The sequence below is a fragment of the Ambystoma mexicanum genome, chromosome 8 (genome assembly GCF_040938575.1).
Source record: "Ambystoma mexicanum isolate Mex_15411 chromosome 8, UKY_AmexF1_1, whole genome shotgun sequence".
Taxonomy (NCBI): Eukaryota; Metazoa; Chordata; class Amphibia; order Caudata; family Ambystomatidae; genus Ambystoma; species Ambystoma mexicanum.
The window spans coordinates 865455351-865479357 of NC_090929.1; positions in this window are offsets into that span (position 1 = coordinate 865455351).

The following is a 24007-nucleotide window of genomic DNA, read 5'->3' on the forward strand; positions in this document are numbered from 1 at the left end:
ATAATAGCCAGCCATATACCAAAGACATATTGATGATACGTCTGTTAGGGAGAATTCTCTGTTTAGGCTGAATTTCCCTACCTAGTGAGTCCCCCAGCAGCTTTGCTGGATTTCTGGGGTTTCTTTTTTTCTCCTGCCAAGAGTGAGACTCTTTTACCCTCACTCTTGGACATGTTGAAGTGTGTTTTCTTGGTTAAACCTTGTGTTGAATGGGCTATGGGGTCTTTTACTCCATAGGGCCTCATGTATTTTTGTGATATGGGTTACACAGCACCCTCTGTGCCGTGACCCAGGGGTGTCCTAGGGACTCCCCAACATAGACTCCATACCCTGGGACTGACTACTGTCTCCCAGGGCATGTAAAGTCACCAAAGACTTTGCTAGTCTTGAATCCTGAACAGAACCAGTACAAACCATCATATTGTGGACGTACTGGCTGGGGCAATTCGATTGCCCCAGGGTCTGTTAGTCGAGGGGGCACGTCTCCGTCCCCCCTGATCGAGTTTTGGCTGGTGGCAGTGGAAACTACTTTTTATATTCGACCGTGAATATTTCCCTATGGGATTTCCCATTGTTTTAGGCTAACACATTTAATTATTTATTTACGGTAGCCTTAAACATACCGCCGGTTTATATATTTATTATTATAACTCCGGTTGGTACTTTTTGCCAAAACTTGATTCTAAAATGGCGTTGGCGTTCGCCTCTGTAACTCTGACCCAAAGTGGAGCCCTTTGTTCCACTTTTGGCGGGCTTCTCCACAGAAGCCCTCCAAAGTGGTGCCACTCTGTCTGGGGTACTTAGGAGGGGTGGAGGGGGATTTAGGCACCCTGGACTGAGTTACCTTGGTAACTCAAGTCGCACTCCGTCCTGATTGGCCCAAGTGGTGAGCCGGCCGGCTCACCACTTAGCATGTTTGAGTGACAGCTAGGCTGGGTGAATGGGTGTTTGCTGCATAAAAGCAGGGCTTTGGGGACTGGAACTTCAGAAGTCGCCACAGGACCAAGAATCCGACGAGGGAAGAGCTGAGCCGACCTGCTTCGACGACACCACCCGGTGGAGCCCTGCTGAACCGTCTCACCACTTTTCCCGACGACCGAGGAGAACTCTTAACGGAGTGGCTCCTTCCCTTGACTGGTGGGGACAACCAGTTTTCACCTTCTTTTCGCTTCTCGAGGTATCTCGTGGCCGCCTTGCCCGTGCCAAGCACCCCGGCAACCGGAATACCACACTTTTACCCCAACCGCGAAAGTCGGTACAACCCTTTAACCGGAGGACTCCGCGGCTGGTTTCTTCCCGGGCAGTGCAACAACCTTCTTCTTCTGCTCTTCAGCGAGATCTTCTTCTCCCCTGACCGACGTCGAGCCTTGCTGCCACTGCCTGGAACAACTGCCACCGCTGGAGGATCCTTTCCGCTTAAGGTACCGTGTTCCGCCTGGCTTCCCTTGCCACCGACTGTACGGGGTAGATTTAGCCCCCGGCTTTCGACCCTGGGAGTGCCTGGGACACCCTGGCTAAACTTTCTAAGCCACTCTAAACTCTTTCTAACTCTTTGCAAGACTTTGAATCCCTAATAACAGTGTGATCTTGGGCACATTTTCGCTCCGGCTACTCTAAGAGTGGGCCCTGCCTAGTGACTTTTGCTCACCTGTGACTTTGTGCTTCTTTGAGCCTATTGCAAGTGTTCTGGACCCTAGAGTGGTGGGGTTAACCCATTTCTGTTTCTTTTTATCCCTTTCTTGAACCTACTAGAGTGTCATCTAACGTTAAGCGCTCACCTCTGTTTTAATTATGTGGTGTTAACTTAGAGTTGTCTAGATAGGAGTAAGGGTTGGAACTGCTTTCATTATAACTGTGTTTGAAGTGTTTTTACTATATTTTGCTAGAGTGATTTCAACTTATGTGTGTTTAATAAATAGATAACTATATACTTTTGAAACCAAGCTCTGGTCAGTGTTTGCTTGTGCTATTGTAGTTGAGTACCTATTGTGTATACTTTACATACTGCCTAACTCTTCTTGAGGGAGGTCTGACTGCTCAGCCACAGCTACCAGGTAAATCTGGGTGGTGCAGACTGCTACCAAGTGGGTTTACTGCTATACCTGTAGTCTTAAATCTTTTGCAGTGTTCCCCAAGGGAACTGCACAGGTTTCTGCCTAACACTGGTGTACAGCGGTGGGATTTGTATTGAGTATACATTTTATTGTGCTTTAAGTACCTTAGTGCAACTAACCACAAAGCTTAGCACTGTAAAAGTAAACCTCTAACATGTCAGTTATAGAAAGCTATAGTCAAGAGTCCCTTGCAGCCAAAACTGCTGATTGTTTAAGAGTGCTCTGTAAACATAAGGATCTCCTGACTAAGGGCAAGAAAATGGAGCTGATTGAAAGATTGTTAGCTAACCAAAGTCTGGGTGATGGTTCAGAGGAACCTATCACTCCAGCAACTGTAGATGACAGTATTAAAGTTAACATGGAGCAAAATGTTGATGATTCTGAGGAAGAGTCAGAAGAGGAGGGTGAGGCTGTTGTGACTGTCCCCCCTAGGCCTCTGCCTGCTCTACCTGCTGTACCTACTGGACCTTTACCAGGTCCCACATTTAGTCCTCAGTACTTTGAACTGGAGAAAATGAAACTAGAATTGGAGTATAAGAAACTTAATGCTCAAACTGACAAAGAACTAAGGCTAAGGGAAATGGAGCTCAAGTATGACTTAGAAATGAAGAAATTATCTGTTGAGAATGTTTCTCTCTCTGGCTCCTCTAGAAGTTCCAGTCCTAAAAGACCCCGGATGCCTAAAGAATTGATTGGTATGTATGAGCCTAAGTTGGATGTGTTGGATTGGTTGTCTCTGTTTGAATATAATCATGGGCTCCAGAACATCACAGGAAATGACTTACTCACCTGGTTGTTCTCTAGGCTTCCCCCTGTTGCAACTGATGTGGTAATGGAGATGGGGGAGGAGGATAGGAAGGACTATGAATGTGTGAAACTAGCTTTGATAGCTAGGTTTGGGAAGACCCCTTCCCAGTATCTTAAGAGGTTTAGGAGCCTCAAAAAGCATGATGGTACCCCTTGGGCTACCTGGGTGAGTGAATGTTTGAAAAACTTAGAGGGATGGATTAAGGGTTACAAGGTGAACACTTATGAAGGTATGAAGAATTTGCTTATGTTGGAGACTATTTATGATGCCTGCTCTCCTGAGCTCAGACAACACTTGGCTGATTCCAGGGAATTAGATTCCCGGAAGCTAGCTAAGGCTGCTGACTTGTGGGTTGCCAACAGGGCCACTCACAAGGATTCTGGGGTCACTCAGAAGAAGGATGGGGAGAAACAGCCCAAAAAGGACTCCAAAGAGAATTCTAATACTACAAATTCCAAAGAGGGCCCCAAACAAAACTATAAGGGTAAGCCACAAGGGAAACCAAATCAGGCTAGTGTACCTCCTGGTCCCAGACCAGAAGGAGGTCAGAACAAGCCTCCATTTCAGCGAGCCTTTGGCTCATGCTTTGTTTGTAAGGCTACTGACCATGTGAAAGGAGATCCCAGATGTAAGGGTAAACCTTCAGGGGTCCAGCTTGCCTCCTTAGCCTTCGCTCCAGAAGAGGAAGTACATATGGCAAGTGGAAACTTTCTATTACTAGCTGATGAACCCACTGGAGTCTCAGCTAGTGTTTCTTTAGTCTCTCTGGGGTTGTGGGAACAACAGAATTTAGATGTCTATAACTCTATCCCAGATAATACTAAAGAGTATTATAAGGACAGTGTCCAGGTGAATGGTCAGGAGACTCCTGCCATTAGGGACACTGGAGCCAGCATAACTGTGGTGGATGAATCATTTTTCAAGGCAGAGGATGTTGCTAATGCACCCAAATGCCTCACCAAGTTAGCTGGTGGGCCTGTGCAGATGTGTCCCCAGTTACCAGTTCTCATCCAATGTAATGATATGGCTGTAAAAATACCTGTCAGTGTACAATGTGAAGTGCCAGGTAGGGTTCTGTTGGGTAATGACCTCAAAGCTCTTGGAGTTGTGTCACATACCCCCAGACCCCCTAGCAAAAGGTTACAGGAGCTCACAAAACCTGCAAGAGAGAAAACCCTGAGAGGGTTATCTCAGGAGATGATGACAGAAATCACTCCTCTCCCACTGGAGCAACTTACTGCAGTATCAACCAGATCAGGAGCAAAGGGGCAACCCAAGACTCCTAGGAAAAAGCCAGCAGCAAGCACCCCAGTGCTTCCAACAAGGACTTCCCCTAGGTTGTCCAAAGTTACACCTGTAACTCCACCTCCAGCTGAGGCTGAGAGGGAGGTACAACCCTGTGTGGTTGAGCTAGACTCTGAGGAAGAGCTAGAAGGAGGCCCCAACCTTATTGGAGATTTGGACCCTGAGGACCATCCTGAGCTGCAGTCTTTACTGGCAGAAGGTGGGCCTAGCAGGGCAGCTTTTCGTAAGGGGCAAAGAGAATGTCCAACTCTGGAAGGTCTCCGCCACCAGGCAGCTTCTCAAGCTGATGGGCAAGAGCCTGGGAAGTATAGGTTACACTGGGAAGATGGCCTCTTCTACAGTGAACCGACTGAGTCTGAACCTGGAGACTACAAACGCCTTGTAGTCCCACAAGAGAACAGACAACAGTTCTTACAACTAGCCCATGAGATACCTTTGGCTGGTCACTTGAGTTTCAAGAAGACCAAGGAAAGGCTCTCACTCTACTTTTATTGGCCAAAGATGGGGGCTGAAGTAGATAGATATTGTAAGAGCTGCCATACCTGCCAGACTTCTGGTAAGGTTGGTTCCAAGAATGTGGCACCTTTAGTGCCTCTCCCAGTTGTGGGAGTCCCATTTGAGAGGGTAGGGATTGACATTGTTGGTCCCCTTGATCCTCCAACCTCCTCAGGCAACAGGTTTATACTTGTTGTAGTAGACCATGCTACTAGGTACCCTGAGGCAATTCCTATGAGGACTGTTACAGCTCCGGCTGTGGCTAAGGCCCTCCTTGGTATTTTCACCAGGGTTGGGTTTCCTAAGGAAGTAATCTCTGACAGGGGATCAAACTTTATGTCCCACTACATGAAAGCCATGTGGAAAACCTGTGGAGTTACTTACAAGTTCTCAACAGCATACCACCCTCAGACAAACGGGTTGGTTGAAAGGTTTAACAGAACCATGAAGAGCATGATAGGTGCTTTAGAGGAACCCCTTAAGAAAAAGTGGGACCTTCTACTGCCATGCCTTCTCTTTGCTTATAGAGAAGTCCCTCAGGAGGGAGTAGGCTATTCTCCCTTTGAGCTTCTCTATGGCCATCCAGTCAGAGGTCCATTGGCCCTGATTAAGGAGGGATTGGAAGGTGCTCCTCCCCCCAAGCCAGTCAGAGTGACTGACTATGTGATAGGTCTCCGGAGGAGAATGTCGCACATGATGGCAGAAGCAAGTGACAACTTGAAAGCTGGTCAAGCTCTGGTCAAACATTGGCATGACCAGAAGGCTAACATGGTTGAGTTTACTCAAGACCAGCTAGTTCTAGTTATGCTTCCAACAAGGCAGAGGGCCTTGCAAGACAAATGGATGGGACCCTTCAAGATTGTGGGAAAACTTGGAGAGGTCAACTATCTGGTGGATCTGGGCAGACCCAGGGAAGCTCCTAGAGTCTTCCACACCAACCGACTAAAACCATACATCTCCAGGCCTGATGTAGGAGCCTTGCTTCTAGCTTCAGCTGCAGAGGAAGAAGAGAGTGAATCTCTCCCTGATCTCCTCAGAGGTGTGCCTTTAGATGAAAAAGTTGAAGGAGTCAATCTCTCTTCAGACCTGACACCTGAGCAACAAGAGGAGTGCAAATCTATGTTAAATCAGTTTGCCTCCCTGTTCTCACTGTCACCAGGCTTGACCCCTTGGGGCCAGCATGAGATACTCACTGGTGACTGTCTGCCAGTCAAAAGCAGAGGGTACAGAATGTCAGAACATATCAGAACCCACATCAAAGGAGAGGTCAAGAAGATGCTTGATCTCGGGGTAATAGAGCCCTCTACCAGTCCATGGTCTAGCCCAGTTGTGTTAGTACCAAAGGCAGGATCCAAAGACTTGAGATTCTGTGTGGACTATAGAGCTCTAAATGCAGTCACCAAGACTGATGCCCACCCTTTGCCCAGGACAGATGAGTTGGTGGATAAACTTGGTGCAGCCAAGTACCTCAGCACATTTGACCTAACGTCAGGCTATTGGCAAATAGCCCTGACAGACCATGCAAGGAGAAAACTGCATTTTCAACCCCAGTTGGCTTGTACCAGTTTAAGGTCATGCCTTTTGGACTAAAAAATGCACCTGCCACATTCCAAAGGATGGTGAACCAAGTTCTGGCTGGGATGGAAGATTTCTGCATGGCATACTTGGATGACATTGCAGTCTTCAGCCACTCCTGGGAAGAACATGTGAACCACCTAGGACATGTGTTGCAGGCTCTGGAACAGGCCCATTTGACAATCAAAGCCAGTAAGTGCCAGATTGGTCAAAGTAAAGTGGTCTACCTTGGACATGAGGTAGGAGGTGGAGAAATAAGGCCTTTGCCCAGCAAGATTGAAGCTGTGCAAAATTGGACAACACCAACTACTCAAACCCAAGTGAGAGCTTTTCTAGGCCTCACTGGATATTACAGGAATTTCATTGAGAACTATGGGACCATAGCTTCTCCACTGAATGTAATCTCCTCTCCCAAATTCCCTAAAAAGGTAAAATGGAATGAGGAGTGCAATCAGGCCTTTGAAAAACTGAAGAGAGCTCTTTGCCAAGCTCCAGTATTGAGAGCTCCTGACTACCACCAACCTTTCATTGTACAAACTGATGCTTCCAATGTAGGTATAGGTGCAGTTCTAAGCCAACTGGATGAGAAGGGTAGGGAGCACCCCATTTGCTTCATCAGTAGGAAACTGAAGGATCCTGAGACAAGGTGGGCAACTATCGAAAGAGAATGCTTTGCTATTGTGTGGGCACTGAAGAAGTTTAGGCCATACTTATATGGTTCTACTTTTGTTATTCAGACTGACCACCAACCCTTGAGATGGTTAATGCAAATGAAAGGGGAAAATCCAAAACTATTGAGATGGTCAATCTGCCTGCAAGGGTTTGATTTCACCATTGAGCACAGGTCAGGGTGTCACCATCAAAATGCTGATGGACTCTCTAGGATGTATATCATCGACTAGAGGTATGAGGTTCATCCAGGAGTGGATTAAATCCTCCTGTCCCTTAGTCTGGGGGGGGGCGAGTGTTAGGGAGAATTCTCTGTTTAGGCTGAATTTCCCTACCTAGTGAGTCCCCCAGCAGCTTTGCTGGATTTCTGGGGTTTCTTTTTTTCTCCTGCCAAGAGTGAGACTCTTTTACCCTCACTCTTGGACATGTTGAAGTGTGTTTTCTTGGTTAAACCTTGTGTTGAATGGGCTATGGGGTCTTTTACTCCATAGGGCCTCATGTATTTTTGTGATATGGGTTACACAGCACCCTCTGTGCCGTGACCCAGGGGTGTCCTAGGGACTCCCCAACATAGACTCCATACCCTGGGACTGACTACTGTCTCCCAGGGCATGTAAAGTCACCAAAGACTTTGCTAGTCTTGAATCCTGAACAGAACCAGTACAAACCATCATATTGTGGACGTACTGGCTGGGGCAATTCGATTGCCCCAGGGTCTGTTAGTCGAGGGGGCACGTCTCCGTCCCCCCTGATCGAGTTTTGGCTGGTGGCAGTGGAAACTACTTTTTATATTCGACCGCGAATATTTCCCTATGGGATTTCCCATTGTTTTAGGCTAACACATTTAATTATTTATTTACGGTAGCCTTAAACATACCGCCGGTTTATATATTTATTATTATAACTCCGGTTGGTACTTTTTGCCAAAACTTGATTCTAAAATGGCGTAGGCGTTCGCCTCTGTTACTCTGACCCAAAGTGGAGCCCTTTGTTCCACTTTTGGCGGGCTTCTCCACAGAAGCCCTCCAAAGTGGTGCCACTCTGTCTGGGGTACTTAGGAGGGGTGGAGGGGGATTTAGGCACCCTGGACTGAGTTACCTTGGTAACTCAAGTCGCACTCCGTCCTGATTGGCCCAAGTGGTGAGCCGGCCGGCTCACCACTTAGCATGTTTGAGTGACAGCTAGGCTGGGTGAATGGGGGTTTGCTGCATAAAAGCAGGGCTTTGGGGACTGGAACTTCAGAAGTCGCCACAGGACCAAGAATCCGACGAGGGAAGAGCTGAGCCGACCTGCTTCGACGACACCACCCGGTGGAGCCCTGCTGAACCGTCTCACCACTTTTCCCGACGACCGAGGAGAACTCTTAACGGAGTGGCTCCTTCCCTTGACTGGTGGGGACAACCAGTTTTCACCTTCTTTTCGCTTCTCGAGGTATCTCGTGGCCGCCTTGCCCTTGCCAAGCACCCCGGCAACCGGAATACCACACTTTTACCCCAACCGCGAAAGTCGGTACAACCCTTTAACCGGAGGACTCCGCGGCTGGTTTCTTCCCGGGCAGTGCAACGACCTTCTTCTTCTGCTCTTCAGCGAGATCTTCTTCTCCCCTGACCGACGTCGAGCCTTGCTGCCACTGCCTGGAACAACTGCCACCGCTGGAGGATCCTTTCCGCTTAAGGTACCGTGTTCCGCCTGGCTTCCCTTGCCACCGACTGTACGGGGTAGATTTAGCCCCCGGCTTTCGACCCTGGGAGTGCCTGGGACACCCTGGCTAAACTTTCTAAGCCACTCTAAACTCTTTCTAACTCTTTGCAAGACTTTGAATCCCTAATAACAGTGTGATCTTGGGCACATTTTCGCTCCGGCTACTCTAAGAATGGGCCCTGCCTAGTGACTTTTGCTCACCTGTGACTTTGTGCTTCTTTGAGCCTATTGCAAGTGTTCTGGACCCTAGAGTGGTGGGGTTAACCCATTTCTGTTTCTTTTTATCCCTTTCTTGAACCTACTAGAGTGTCATCTAACGTTAAGCGCTCACCTCTGTTTTAATTATGTGGTGTTAACTTAGAGTTGTCTAGATAGGAGTAAGGGTTGGAACTGCTTTCATTATAACTGTGTTTGAAGTGTTTTTACTATATTTTGCTAGAGTGATTTCAACTTATGTGTGTTTAATAAATAGATAACTATATACTTTTGAAACCAAGCTCTGGTCAGTGTTTGCTTGTGCTATTGTAGTTGAGTACCTATTGTGTATACTTTACATACTGCCTAACTCTTCTTGAGGGAGGTCTGACTGCTCAGCCACAGCTACCAGGTAAATCTGGGTGGTGCAGACTGCTACCAAGTGGGTTTACTGCTATACCTGTAGTCTTAAATCTTTTGCAGTGTTCCCCAAGGGAACTGCACAGGTTTCTGCCTAACAACGTCGCCTTTAATAAGACTATCAGTATTTAAAATGCTCACTCACCTGCAGCATACTCGCTCTTGGTACATAGGTGATGATTCTTTGGCTCAATTGTGCCATTATTGGTGCGGTCCTCCCCACCAGGGTTAGGTTCACCTGTTGCCCTAAGCTTATCAACCTGGCAAAGAAGAACCTCAAGATCATCTGGGATAAGGTTAGATCCCTCCTTATAGCCAATGGATTTTCCAGGAAACATAATTATCTCTTCCAGTGCTCCCAAAGCTTTGTTCATATACATTTCAAGAGTTCTGGTACCGGTTTACACAGGGCAAACTTATCTTCTTAACATTTATGCACATTGTGGTTCTACATATTTTGATATCATCATCACTATTTTAAATAATTTGGATTTTCTTTTTGGCGGATAGTCGAGATGCAACACCTGTTGGATCAAACGCTGTACGTTTAGCTATCCTTAAGTAGGATGGAGCAAAGGTGAGATGCAGATTTTATTAAATGTCTTAGTCCAACTACAGATAACTGCAGGGGTCTGATTCCAAATTGATGTGTGGATGGATTTTGAAAGAGGAAAAGTGTGATAGTGTAAATGTGAAAAGCGCAAGTGCAAATTGCTTGCAGCTGTAAGGATATTTGGCGTGTTACAGCACAGAGTACAGCACTACTACACAGGTAGCAAACAGCACAGAGTACAGCACTACTACACAGGTAGCAAACAGCACAGAGTACAGCACTACTGCACAAGTAGCACTTTTCTTTTTGCAGCACCACCACAAGGGTGCGGTGCATTGCTATATGGGTTACCAGATTAACAAGGAAAGACAGGCTATTCAGTCAAAAACGATTTTAACATATAAGATGCAAATCTATTTTTACAGTTAAAAGCACACGTGCTCATTTAAAAATGCACACTATTTTTCACCTGAAATGCCTATGGTGCGAGAGACACATTTGAAAATTAACAGCTAACCTATTAACCATTAACCTGACTAATAAAACCTTATTTAACATAACCCACTAATAAAATGTGTTCTCCACTGCATAATTAGGCATACTCTGAAAACCATTTAAATGTGTGTGCAGATTTTTTTTTCTTCTCTTCTCTGCCTGATTCTCCGTGTTTTTGTGCACAGTAACTGCAGGAAGAAGGAAGTCAGATTTGCAACAATTGCAAATGTATAAGCGAAGCTATTGTTGAAGAGTAGGAGGATGAGAGATGATGGATTTCATTGGGACACGTCATACAGAGGGCTGAGAGGAAAGTTTTAGTGGGCAGTAACGGGGAAAAAGACAGGAGACATTTTTCTGCACTACTGGGGAGAAGACCTGGCTGTGGGGCTCCTGACTGAATGCAGATTCCTGTGTCCTGCTGCAGTCGAGATTGGGGAGAGCTGAAAGAAGGACCTTTCCACTGGCTGAGGCATTCCTATCTGCAAAAGCTGAGAATTTCAGGCAATGAACCCGGTTTGAGAAGGCAAGCGTTCCTTTTTGCTGGAGTTAATCCAAGGGAGCCACATTCACAAAGAGAACAGCCAAAGAGAACAACTAAAAAGATAAGGTAATGAGAAGTGTGGGAGCTGAGTGTGTACGGTAATATGCAGTCAGTGTAGGATTCCTGTGCGTGTCTTAATCAAATACCAATGTTGCAATTTGAGTTCTGTTCTCCGCCACTCTCTTTGCAGTGTGTCATAGACAATGCTTTTACTGTACCATTTTATTTATTTCTGTAAAGAATGAGATCGTGTTTAAATGCAACTTTTAAAATACAGAAAAATATTTGAAAACAGACGGGTGATGTTTATTGTTTACCATTACAATGCTGATGATGTGGGGAGATTTTTAAACAGTGCAATGGTCATTTTAAGACAGATGTGTGCATGTCAGAATCAGTATGAATAATTGTGAGTGACTGTAGCATAGCTCGTTGGAGGTACATGAGCCAACAGGAAGAGAGACTCTCTGAACATAGCTCCCTACCGTATATAAGGTAGTGGAAATTACCACAAGACTACCATATATAGCTCTCTGTCGTAAATAAGTCAGTGAGTTTGCCCATGGTGGCACACCAACACTATCACTGGAAAATGTGGTATTCCTAGAATGCAGGTCTGAGGTCTCTCTAGTGATCACACGAAAAATCTAAGCAAAGATAAGGGATTCTGGACATTGGGGCCACAAATAAAACAAGGGAATTATGCTCACCAAAATACCACCAACCACGTATACCAAATATGCAGGTCTGGGTGCTGAAATAATGCATGTCCATTGTATTATTGTTGCACATGGCCAAATCTGAATACAAAGAGTGATTATTGCTAAGTTATTTTTCGGCGGTAATAAAATACCGTCAGGCCCCAAATCTCCACAAAATACCCTACATATTTATGGTGCGTTGCAGGCCGGGAAAGTGATCATAGAGTACCTACTGGGCGTGGCAAGCGTGTCTCACACTGCCATTTGCACATTAAAGGGAACCCATTTTATAATAGCAGTGTGCCACTAAAAACGAATTTCAGAATGTCACAAAGGGAAACCACATTCTCAGATCTAGTGCAATATTTAGAGGCAAAGTTATTTGCACATGGGAATTGGTCTTCGAATAGCACGTTAGAATGGAGTAACCGCATTCAGGGTGAGGTGCAGAAAGAAAAACTAGACAGTATTTTTGCAGAAGGCAGCATAATTCAGGTCTGCCTTACAAGATTATTGAATGCAGCCGATAAAAGTGCAGAGAAAGACTGTTTAATACGGCTATGCGGCAAAATATGGTTTATTTTAAACAAGTCCCTGCGAATGCAAGAGAATGATACTCAGCTAATTAACAGGTTAAAGACTGAATTAGAGGGGGCAAGTAAAAATCAGGAAATGTTGAGAGCAGAATTGGATGTATGCCAAAAAGACATGCAATTAAAATGCAGAGACTTTGATACTCAGTTATCCAAAAGCAAGAAACAATTTGAAGATAGTGAGCAAGAATTGGCACACTTAAAAGCCTTAGTGGATCACATTAGGCAGGATAAAGATGAGGTTGTTTCAGAAATGCAGATTTTACAAAAAGAACATTGTGAAAAAGAAGGTGATCTCCAGAGTGCAGAACAAGAAATGATTAAAATGATTCAAGAAAGAGACAAGAGAAATAAAGAGTTCAATGAATGCCAAATGCAAATGTGCGATATGCAGGAGGTGATTAATAAAATGAGTGATGAAAATAATTATTTGCATGATGAAGCCAATAGACTCCTTAAAAAGTGTAAGGACTTAGAACAGCAAATGTGCATTCCCAGGTCCCAGGAGAGGCGGCAGGGTACCACATTCAATGGAGTGGAGGTGAAGTCTAGCTCTGCCCAAAGAGCTAGTGCCCCAGTGACTGGGCCGGTGACTGAACTTGGTTGCAGCGCCCTTGGGGGATTTGATACTCCCATTGGGGGCAGTCACCAATCTCATACACCTGAAAACAGGATTGACTCACAAAATAGTGCAATTCCATGTATTGCAACAAGTAGCCCCATAAAAATAATGAAATCCATTAAAGCCCTGATCAAACCATTTAAAAAGGGAGGTGAATGCTGCATTGAGGATCACTTAGAAGCGGTGCATGACATTTTTAAAGCACTCCAGATACCTAGGGAACAGTACAGACAATATTTTCATTTAACTTTAGATGCCCCGACGGCCAGCATCATAAGGGGATTAAATGAACAGCAGAATATGACATGGCTGGAGTTTGAAAAAGAAATTAGGTGTCATTTTTCTCCTTTTCAGTCATTGCAGGAGGCAAAGAAAGTCGCGTACACAATTACTGCTGGACCTAATACATCCCCTCGCCAATTTTTACAAGACTTAAAAAGAGCATTCTCTCGCTTTGATGTATCTTTTGACTCAAATTCCAATGAGTTTAAAACTGCATACTTCTATGGGCTACAGAAAGACATCATATCCCAATTGGTCCGTGAATTTGACCGTGACAAGTCCCTTGAATGGATTGTACATCAAAGCACAAAGCTATATGAGGTACTCTATTGTCAGGGTAGAGAAAGTGATAAAATGAAAGATACTAGGCCTAAATCTAAAGAACCCTCAGCCACAGTAATGGAAATCAGGTCAGCCAAAATGTCCCTTGAGTCTGCTCAAAGCCAAGGTAAAAATAATGTGACATCTGAAAAAAGGGGTAATCAACAAAGATCGCCATTTCCTGTACCAATGTTCCAAACACATGATCCTAGTAATAGAGAGAGCTACATCAGCCCTAGGTATCAAGGGGACAGACCCCGGGTAGGATATCGGCCTGATATGGCAGGTATGAACAATAACCAGAGACAAAATCAAGATCAAAGAAATGATGGTCCCTACCAGTCATTGGGGACACAGAGTAGGTTTGATCCCAACACCATGATATATGGTAATCAGGATAGGCCCCGATATGTGGATCGATTTACTGATAATGGAAATCAACACAGGGGCCAGTACCCACAATCTGAGCGACAGGACATGAGGCAAAACGTGAACTACAGTCCACGCCAGTACAATGATTCCCCACCAGGGGACTATAATCAAAGGATGGGTGCAACCCGCTCCCCTCCACAAATGAATCAAGAGTTCAGAAACCATCCCAACCGACATCAATCACCTGAGAGGTATCAGAATAGATCCAATCAGGGGGAAAACAACCAATATCGACCTAGGCCACAGAAAGAGGATCCTAGAGAGATGGAAAGGTTCCAGTGCCTTGAGGCCCAAGTGAAAATGTTAGCTGAGCAAATAGGAAAGCTCTATACAGCGCAAAAACAACCTTCCAAAGAGGGGGCTGATGGCCATAGCAATGACCGGGGGGCTTCCGAAAAGTGACTAAGTACTCATGATAACTGGAGTGCCAAAATGACAGATTGCTCTGATATAATTTTGCATAACGACTCTGAGATGCCTAATGGATTAAAAATGAAAGTACCAGTAAATGAAATTGTGACAGAAAGTGCAAATACTTCTAAAAAAGAGGTACGGTTTAGCTTAGAGCTAAATAAAACAGTAAAGATTTGCACAAATGAAAAAGAAACATTAGGAATTCCAAAAGAACAAAGGAACAGATTTAAGAAAAATGACTCATGCATGGGGAATACCAGTGAACAGAGAGTAAGTGGGGATGCCATAGCTCCTTCCCTGGGCAAGCAAAACAATGACCAAACACAGACAGAAAAGGGAAATACTCACAAGGAGGGTACAAGTCAATCACCTGAAGAATTCTTTGAGCCACATAGTTTTGAAGAGGCTGAAAGGGCTGGTATTACACTAAATGATCACAAATGCACAGAATTAAAAAATGACAAATTGCTGAATGATGTTGTTACACATGTTCAGTTGGAAGGTTGTAATGTGGTCTCTGATGTTACCCAGATGGATGGGCGAACAGTGGCCACACTCCAAAAAACCTCTGAACATGGAGAAATGAATAAAATATCTCGCACAGAAATGGGTAAAAAGGAGGGAAAAATGTCTTTTCATTTACCAATGTGCTTAGCCAAAAGTGAAAAAGATCTGAGAAAGGTGAGCCCTGAAATCAGTAAGAATTCCCATTTCTTATGTGTATTAGAGGAAGTTGAGGACAGATATTATGTACCCATCACTGTAGAAGAAAAATGCCACACCTTCGCTATGATTGACACTGGCGCACAGGCCACAATTATGTCCAAGGAGCTGGTAAAGAGTATCAATGAAGGGAGGCCTCCACAGAGTCAGATCACAGTGAAGGCAAATCAAGGCCCAGTGCATAACTTTAATGGGGAGGAGGTGCCCATCATAGGTGTAACTGAGGTTGACATAAAAATAGGAAAGCACAGAATGAAACAAGAGGTATTGATCACATCTATTTGTGAAATTCCATTTCTGATGGGGACAGATTGCCTGAAAAGATTGTCTCCTCTCATAGATGGGGTGAATGGAGTGCTGTGGTCCTTAACCAAAAAACCATTGAGGCCTAAGAAACTAAAATCACAAAACAGCAATATAAATGAATGTCACACCGTTGCCAAAACAAATGATGCTGTGGAGGTATATCTCCAGAATAGCTGCATACCTAGTGTCACTGTTATATTAATGTGTCAAGACAAAGATCAGAGCGACAATGAAAAACTACCTGTACAAATATACTTGGACCCAAGGAAAGATTGGCAGACTGCCATAGATGAGCACACATTACGTTTCTATTTAAAAGAGAAAACATGCAAACAGAATATTGTTCCTAAAACAGATTCAGAAAAACACATTACCACTCTGGCAGAAATACACATGGAAGATGAGCAACCATGGGTTCATGTTGGTATAAATGATTATCTTAAAACAATAAAAGCCACTTTAGCACTTGAACATGAAAGGAGTTTCATTAATGAGAAATTGTTGCAAAAAATTATGGAGAGGGAAGAAATCCCGAAATTTAGGATTAAAAACCAATATGTTTCTGGGTTGGACAGTCCAGACTTTGAAAACCGAATTGCAGGCAGATGCATGCTTAAAATTAGCATTGGTCAGAAAACAATTTACCATAATATATGGATAGTGAGTGGAGCAAAAAATGAATTTTACATGGGCAATGACATCATGCACAGAATGTGTATGGTGTTAGATTTCCTTAATCAAAAAATATGGTCACGCCTAGGTGGGCCGGCACCTGAATTTGAAGACAAAAGAAGGGCTTATCATTGTGCACAACTGGTTCCTTATGCAGTCGAATTACAAATGAGGAAAAATACTATTATTCCTGCATTTACAAAACAGTTTGCAATAACACTGAAATGCAAAAATGGACAGCAGATGAAAGGCTCTGATGCATTTGTATGCCTGAATGAATCCATAAAACAGCAAGGCCTGGATTATGAATACATTCCATTGGTAGACATTGGTGAGGGATCTGTAAAAATCATGGTAAATAATAAAGGTTGTCAGGACATTCATTTAGAGGAAAACTCCCCATTAGGAATGGCCATACAAAAATCACATTATACGGCAGATTTAAATAACATGGTGATTGGGAATATTCCTGAAAAATATGTAGATGCCAAGGGCGAGTTGCCAGAACACCTGGACTCTCAGCCCAAAGGAATATTTAAAATTCATTCTGTGTATCCTTATGATTCAAATGAGACAGTGTGCTGCCATCAAGAGGATTGCATAATATTTAATTTAAATGAAAATGAAACAGGAAATCAGCCCATTGAAGTGGAAGCTGATATGCCAAAATATTTAAAAGTGGCAGCTCTACAAAAAGACACAGCCACACAGTTAGAGGAAAGCGCTGAGATTCCTTTACCAGAAGAGTTTCCAGAATTTTCCAGAATGGTAGAAGAGCAGATCTCCTTAGCGGATGCATGTGACAGCGATGGGGATCGAAACAATCTGAGGGAAATATTTATGGAGTTTAAGGATGTATTTGCAAAAGATGCTTATCATTGTGGTTTAACTGATTTACATGTGGCCACACTACCAGAAGGTTGTAGCAGAAATCCAGTGTTTGTACGCCAGTATAGACTACCGCTGGCATGTTTAGAATCATTGGCAGAGATTATTAAAAATTTGGAATCACAGGGAATAATCAGGCCCATTCATAGCACATCCAATACGCCTATTTTAGGTGTGTTAAAGCCAAATGGTCAATGGCGGCTGTGTGCAGACTTAAGAGAATTAAATAAAAGAGTACCAGTATCTAGATGGCCACTACCATTCATTGATCAGGGCCTAGCTCAGATACATGGTTCAAATGTATTTACCACGTTAGATCTCACATCTGGATATTGGTGTGTGCCATTGGCAGAGGAGATACAACACTTATTTTCCTTTACGTTTGACAGGACTCAATATGCCTGGCTTAGAGCTCCGTTCGGGTACATCAATAGTGGGAGTGAATTTGGCATATTTTTGAGAAAGGCCATGCCGGATGCAGCGGAAAGAGGAACAATAGTTTATGTGGATGATGTCCTGATAAAAAATGAAAGCCTAAAAAGCCATTTTGATGAAATAAGACATGTACTTGGCCAATTGTAGAAAGCAGGCGCCAAAGTATCTTTGCAAAAAGCACAATGGTGCAAGAAAAAAGTGAACTTTCTAGGGCATGAAGTGACTGAACATGGGCTAAACTCACAAAGGAAGAAAATAGAGGCCATACAAAGATTAAAAGATCCTAAAAATGTGAAAGGAGTAAAAGGTTTATTAGGGATGACAGGCTATAACAGAAAGTTCATTGAGAATTATGCAGAAATCACTCAACCATTGACTAAACTGCTTAAAGTAAATACTCCCTGGAGATGGGAAAGAGAGCAGTCTGATGCAGTGGGTAGATTGAAGGAATATCTTGTAAAGGCACCATGTTTAGCATACCCCATACAGGACAGGGATTTCTTTATAGAAATAGGTTTTTCTGAACATTGTATGTCAGCAGTGTTATCACAAAAACACGATTTGAATCACAAAACCCTTGCATATGCAAGTAAGGCATTTTCCCAAGTTGAAATGAAATTTAATGAATGTGAAAAGGCCCTATTAACCACTGTGTGGGCGCTACAACATTTCCGCCCCATTGTTCAGGGAGAAAAGGTGATTATTGAAACAAATCATCAACCTTTGCAATTTTTAGAGAGTAAAAGAATTAGATCAGGCAATCTAGCGCAATCCAGAATCACTTCATGGACGCTGGCATTACAAGGTTTTCCCGTAGAAGTGAGATATGGACAAAATAAAAAGAGCCCAATTGCTCAAGGGTTAGCTGACTTACATGACTGTGCAGCTGAACAAATACCAAATGAAATGGAAGTGGAAACTAGTTTGCAGGAATTTGAACAATCATCACACAAAGCTTTTGATGAAAAAACATGCAAGGATTTGCCAACTGTATATGTGGATGGTTGTGCTTTTCACATTGAAAATGACAGTAATAAACAATTAGTGGCAGGAATAGGAAATGTCTGGTTGAAATGTGAAGGCGTTCCTAGTATAGGGATGAGGATTGGAGATAGGAGCAGTCAGGTGGCGGAATTGGCAGCCATCTATAAAGCAATTGCTACTGCAGTTGATAAAAAGTTCAGTGAAATTGTCCTGGTGACTGATTCTGACTATGCACGGAATAGCTTTGTGGAGTATTTGCCTGGTTGGAAAGCAAGAGGCATGGTTACATACAACAAAAAGCCACTTAAACATGGAAAAATGATACAAGCCATAGACAAATTGGTGTCAGAAAATAATTTAACAATATACTGGAGAAAAATTCGTGGGCATTTAAAAACACCAGGAGAGGATAAGGAGGGAAATGATAAGGCAGACCATCTGGCTAAGATTGGGGCTGTGATGGGAGAATTGCTACATATTGATTATTTAATGGGTGAAATACAAATTGATGCAGTGACACGTTCTAAAGCACCAAAGGAGGTAGATCAACCGGTGGTGCAGTGGAGTCATGACACGCCAGACCAAGATTTGATTGAGGCACAAAAGAATGATCAAATTTTGGGAATCTATTATAATCATTTGATAGATCCTGAACAAAATCCTGTAACAGAAAAAGATTGTATGGGAAAAGAAGAGTTGAGGGTGTTATTAAAGAACAAAACACGAATTAGATTACAGGATGGGCTCATGATTAGAGAGTCCATAACAGGGCAAATACAGTGGGTAGTACCCCTTTCATTCAGAGGACTGATGCTACACCATGCACATGATGCCATAACTGCAGGCCATAGAGGTTCACAAAAAACATTAGAAATATTAAAAGATTATGCTTACTGGCCACATATGTCCCAAGATGTGGAATTATATACTAGAGGATGTCTAATATGCGCCCAATTTAAACCTGCTTCACCAATGCATAGAGCACCATTGATGAAAAGAGGCCTAACTCTCCCATGGTCAGATTTGCAAATAGACTATGTAGGTCCTTTAAAAAGGTCGAGCAGGGGACACCGTTATATTTTGAGTGTGGTATGTTTGATGTCAAAGTGGATTGAATGCATTCCTGCACCAGATTGTAGTGCGCAAACAGCAGCCACATTGCTGGTGAACCATGTGTTCTCAAGGTTTGGGTTGCCACAAAGAATTGAGTCAGACAGAGGAAGTCATTTCACAAGTACTCTAATGAGTAAGGTATGGCAAATACTAGGTGTAAAAAGGAAACTACATATCGCATATCGGGCGGCGTCTTCAGGTACAGTTGAAAGAAGCAATAGGTCTGTTGTGGATATTTTAAAGAAATTTGTGGCAGAAGCAGGTTCCAGCTGGGATTTGCGTTTACCATTGGTTTTGATGGCAATCAGGTCGACTCCTGCCAAAGCAACAGGTGTTAGCCCCCATGAGGTCTTAACAGGTAGGAAAATGGTGTTACCACAACACCTACTATACAGAACACATGAGCAAACCCTTGTGAGTGCATCCACAGTTCATGAATATATTGATGAACTGAGGAGACATTTGCAACATGCATTTGCTTTTGTGCAGAGAAATCTGGAAAGAGCTGCTGACAGTGCAAAGTCATATTATGATAAAAAGACATCAGCAAAGGAATACAGTGTAGGGGATCAGGTGTACAAGTTTCATTTTGGAAAAAGTAAACAGAAAAATTCTAAATTTCTAGCGGCCTGGCAGGGGCCATTTCGAATTATAGATAAGGTCTCTCCTGTAGTGTATAAAATTTTGAAAAATGAAGGTGAACCAGCAATAGAGCAGTTTGTCCATGTAAATCAAATTAAACCATGCCATCCCAGACATGAGATCAGGCAGCTTGAGCATGTAGAAACAGATAGAGTCCCTTGAGAAAATAAATGGGTGTAATCAGGAGGCAGTGACAAAGAAGTTAAAAAAAGTTGATTGTTATGATGGCACATAAACACTGTAATATATGTAAAAATATATAATATAAATAAATAAATAAATAAATAAATAAATGCACATATAACGGAAGCTCGTGGTTGGTGTGCAGAGAGAAAGTGTGTTAAATATTGAATATCTGCTTGTTTTCTTTTAACTTGTGTTTAATTTAAAAAAAAAAAAATGAAATATTTTTACCAAGCATGTTTTATTTTTGGCAAAAGGATGAAGTTAGTATTGTGCTATGTACTTAATCTGTTTATTTTCTATTTTGATTTAGACAATTAACATTATTTGGTCGGAGGTTCCGGGATCAGAGGCCACGGGAGACGATGGAGTCCTGGAGTCCCCTGGATGAAGACCAAAAGATGCTTGCCTCCAGGTGGAGGTGAAGACAAAATAACCGGAATGCCAAAAGAGATGACTGCTGTGGATTCAAGATTGCCAAGATGAAAGAATACTCGAATGAACCGAATAACATCGCTGGTCGGGACATACCAAAAGAGACAAAACAGAAGTTCCGGCATATGAAGTTCCACGTATTTATTATTTTAATTATTTATTTTAATTTGTTATATTAATTATTTGTTTTAGTTAGTTGTTTTATTTCTTTGTTTTTAATTGACTTGGAAAATTTAAACTTAAAGTAATGCCACTTCCACTGAGAAGGCAAATGTGGAACATTTTATGAACTGATGGACTCAGATGAAATGTTGATTGCAAATTTTCATTGATGCACATGAATATTCATTTTGTTGGATTGCTATATTGTAAAAAAAAAAAAAAAGAACAAGTTGTTTTTAGGAATTGGCTTGGATTATAGCCAAGTTCTAAAAACAAAAGGAGGGTATATGTAAGGATATTTGGCGTGTTACAGCACAGAGTACAGCACTACTACACAGGTAGCAAACAGCACAGAGTACAGCACTACTACACAGGTAGCAAACAGCACAGAGTACAGCACTACTGCACAAGTAGCACATTTTTTTTTGCAGCACCACCACAAGGGTGCGGTGCATTGCTATATGGGTTACCAGATTAACAAGGAAAGACAGGCTATTCAGTCAAAAACGATTTTAACATATAAGATGCAAATCTATTTTTACAGTTAAAAGCACACGTGCTCATTTAAAAATGCACACTATTTTTCACCTGAAATGCCTATGGTGCGAGAGACACATTTGAAAATTAACAGCTAACCTATTAACCATTAACCTGACTAATAAAACCTTATTTAACATAACCCACTAATAAAATGTGTTCTCCACTGCAGAATTAGGCATACTCTGAAAACCATTTAAATGTGTGTGCAGATTTTTTTTTCTTCTCTTCTCTGCCTGATTCTCCGTGTTTTTGTGCACAGTAACTGCAGGAAGAAGGAAGTCAGATTTGCAACAATTGCAAATGTATAAGCGAAGCTATTGTTGAAGAGTAGGAGGATGAGAGATGATGGATTTCATTGGGACACGTCATACAGAGGGCTGAGAGGAAAGTTTTAGTGGGCAGTAACGGGGAAAAAGACAGGAGACATTTTTCTGCACTACTGGGGAGAAGACCTGGCTGTGGGGCTCCTGACTGAATGCAGATTCCTGTGTCCTGCTGCAGTCGAGATTGGGGAGAGCTGAAAGAAGGACCTTTCCACTGGCTGAGGCATTCCTATCTGCAAAAGCTGAGAATTCCAGGCAATGAACCCGGTTTGAGAAGGCAAGCGTTCCTTTTTGCTGGAGTTAATCCAAGGGAGCCACATTCACAAAGAGAACAGCCAAAGAGAACAACTAAAAAGATAAGGTAATGAGAAGTGTGGGAGCTGAGTGTGTACGGTAATATGCAGTCAGTGTAGAATTCCTGTGCGTGTCTTAATCAAATACCAATGTTGCAATTTGAGTTCTGTTCTCCGCCACTCTCTTTGCAGTGTGTCATAGACAATGCTTTTACTGTACCATTTTATTTATTTCTGTAAAGAATGAGATCGTGTTTAAATGCAACTTTTAAAATACAGAAAAATATTTGAAAACAGACGGGTGATGTTTATTGTTTACCATTACAATGCTGATGATGTGGGGAGATTTTTAAACAGTGCAATGGTCATTTTAAGACAGATGTGTGCATGTCAGAATCAGTATGAATAATTGTGAGTGACTGTAGCATAGCTCGTTGGAGGTACATGAGCCAACGGGAAGAGAGACTCTCTGAACATAGCTCCCTACCGTATATAAGGTAGTGGAAATTACCACAAGACTACCATATATAGCTCTCTGTCGTAAATAAGTCAGTGAGTTCGCCCATGGTGGCACACCAACACTATCACTGGAAAATGTGGTATTCCTAGAATGCAGGTCTGAGGTCTCTCTAGTGATCACACGAAAAATCTAAGCAAAGATAAGGGATTCTGGACATTGGGGCCACAAATAAAACAAGGGAATTATGCTCACCAAAATACCACCAACCACGTATACCAAATATGCAGGTCTGGGTGCTGAAATAATGCATGTCCATTGTATTATTGTTGCACATGGCCAAATCTGAATACAAAGAGTGATTATTGCTAAGTTATTTTTCGGCGGTAATAAAATACCGTCAGGCCCCAAATCTCCACAAAATACCCTACAAGCACAATAACTAAATGGTGCTAGACAAATACTATATGCAAAAACAGTGGAGGAGGTTAATACAAGTTAAAAGTACTGACCAGCTAAGACAAACACATTACTGAATAATAGTATAAACAATGAAGATTAATATTAAAATGGTAAAAGACCCAGGATTAAGAGATTAACCCCCAACTAAATCACAAAAATACCAATACAAGCAAAGAAGGGGAGCACCCGACTGGGTAAGGGGGCTTGTCACTAGTCCGTCGCCCCCTAATTTCCCCTTCTGCTTTAACTTATACAATAATATGAGATCAGACGCAGGAGGCTCCAACTTGCTTAGATTTAGTACAGAGCCATCTCTGCCATCAATTCTGCTAAATTGTATACCCAGACTTGGGTGCTGGCGCAGGGTGCCTGCTAAGCGTCTTTCAAGAGGATCTAGGGTGCGGGGCTTATCACAGGGCACCAGCTTCCTTCTTCTTCCTCACAATCTTCACTGTTCCCATCACTCCTGGGTCAGCAAGGGTGGTAGAAAGAAAAAATGGGGTGATTAAAAACAAGCTTGCTATAATATTTCAGGAGACAGGGTTGATATGGCCAGATGACCTTCCACATGAATACCTTTGCTAAGTATTTAAAGTACCCCAAGCAGGACAATAGAGCTTAGCCTAAACAAGGTATTGTAGGGGAACCGTATTAGGCCTGTTTTCCCCCTGTAAAGTCTGTGGATACTAATATGCATTTGACGGATGCATGATATGTGAGATCATTAATAATTTCTGTCAGTTTCACCTACAACCAGGTCAGCCTGCAGGAAGGTTCCATTTCAATTGTTAATGGTAACAAATGTGCCTGTCAACTTGTGCAAGGACCCTACTTAGGTCCATGCGATCCACTGTAAATGATTTGTGGCTCTCATCCATTGAACAGGTATGTCTATTCTGTGGCAAATGTTTGTGTTGCTGTGTTGATTGTTTCTTAATCTACCATGTTCCTCTTCGACCAGTAAATGCATACCGTCTCAGGAATGACATTTAATCTTTGGCGTATGGTAACAACTTCAGAAATTGAGAACTGATCCTTTTATAGACGAGAATGTGGTGTGCACTGGAAAGGGAGAACATGTGGGTTCATGGAAAGTTTGAAGTTTGGTGTTAATCTGTTATTGGAATTTCTCCTGAAACCAGAAGCTTGT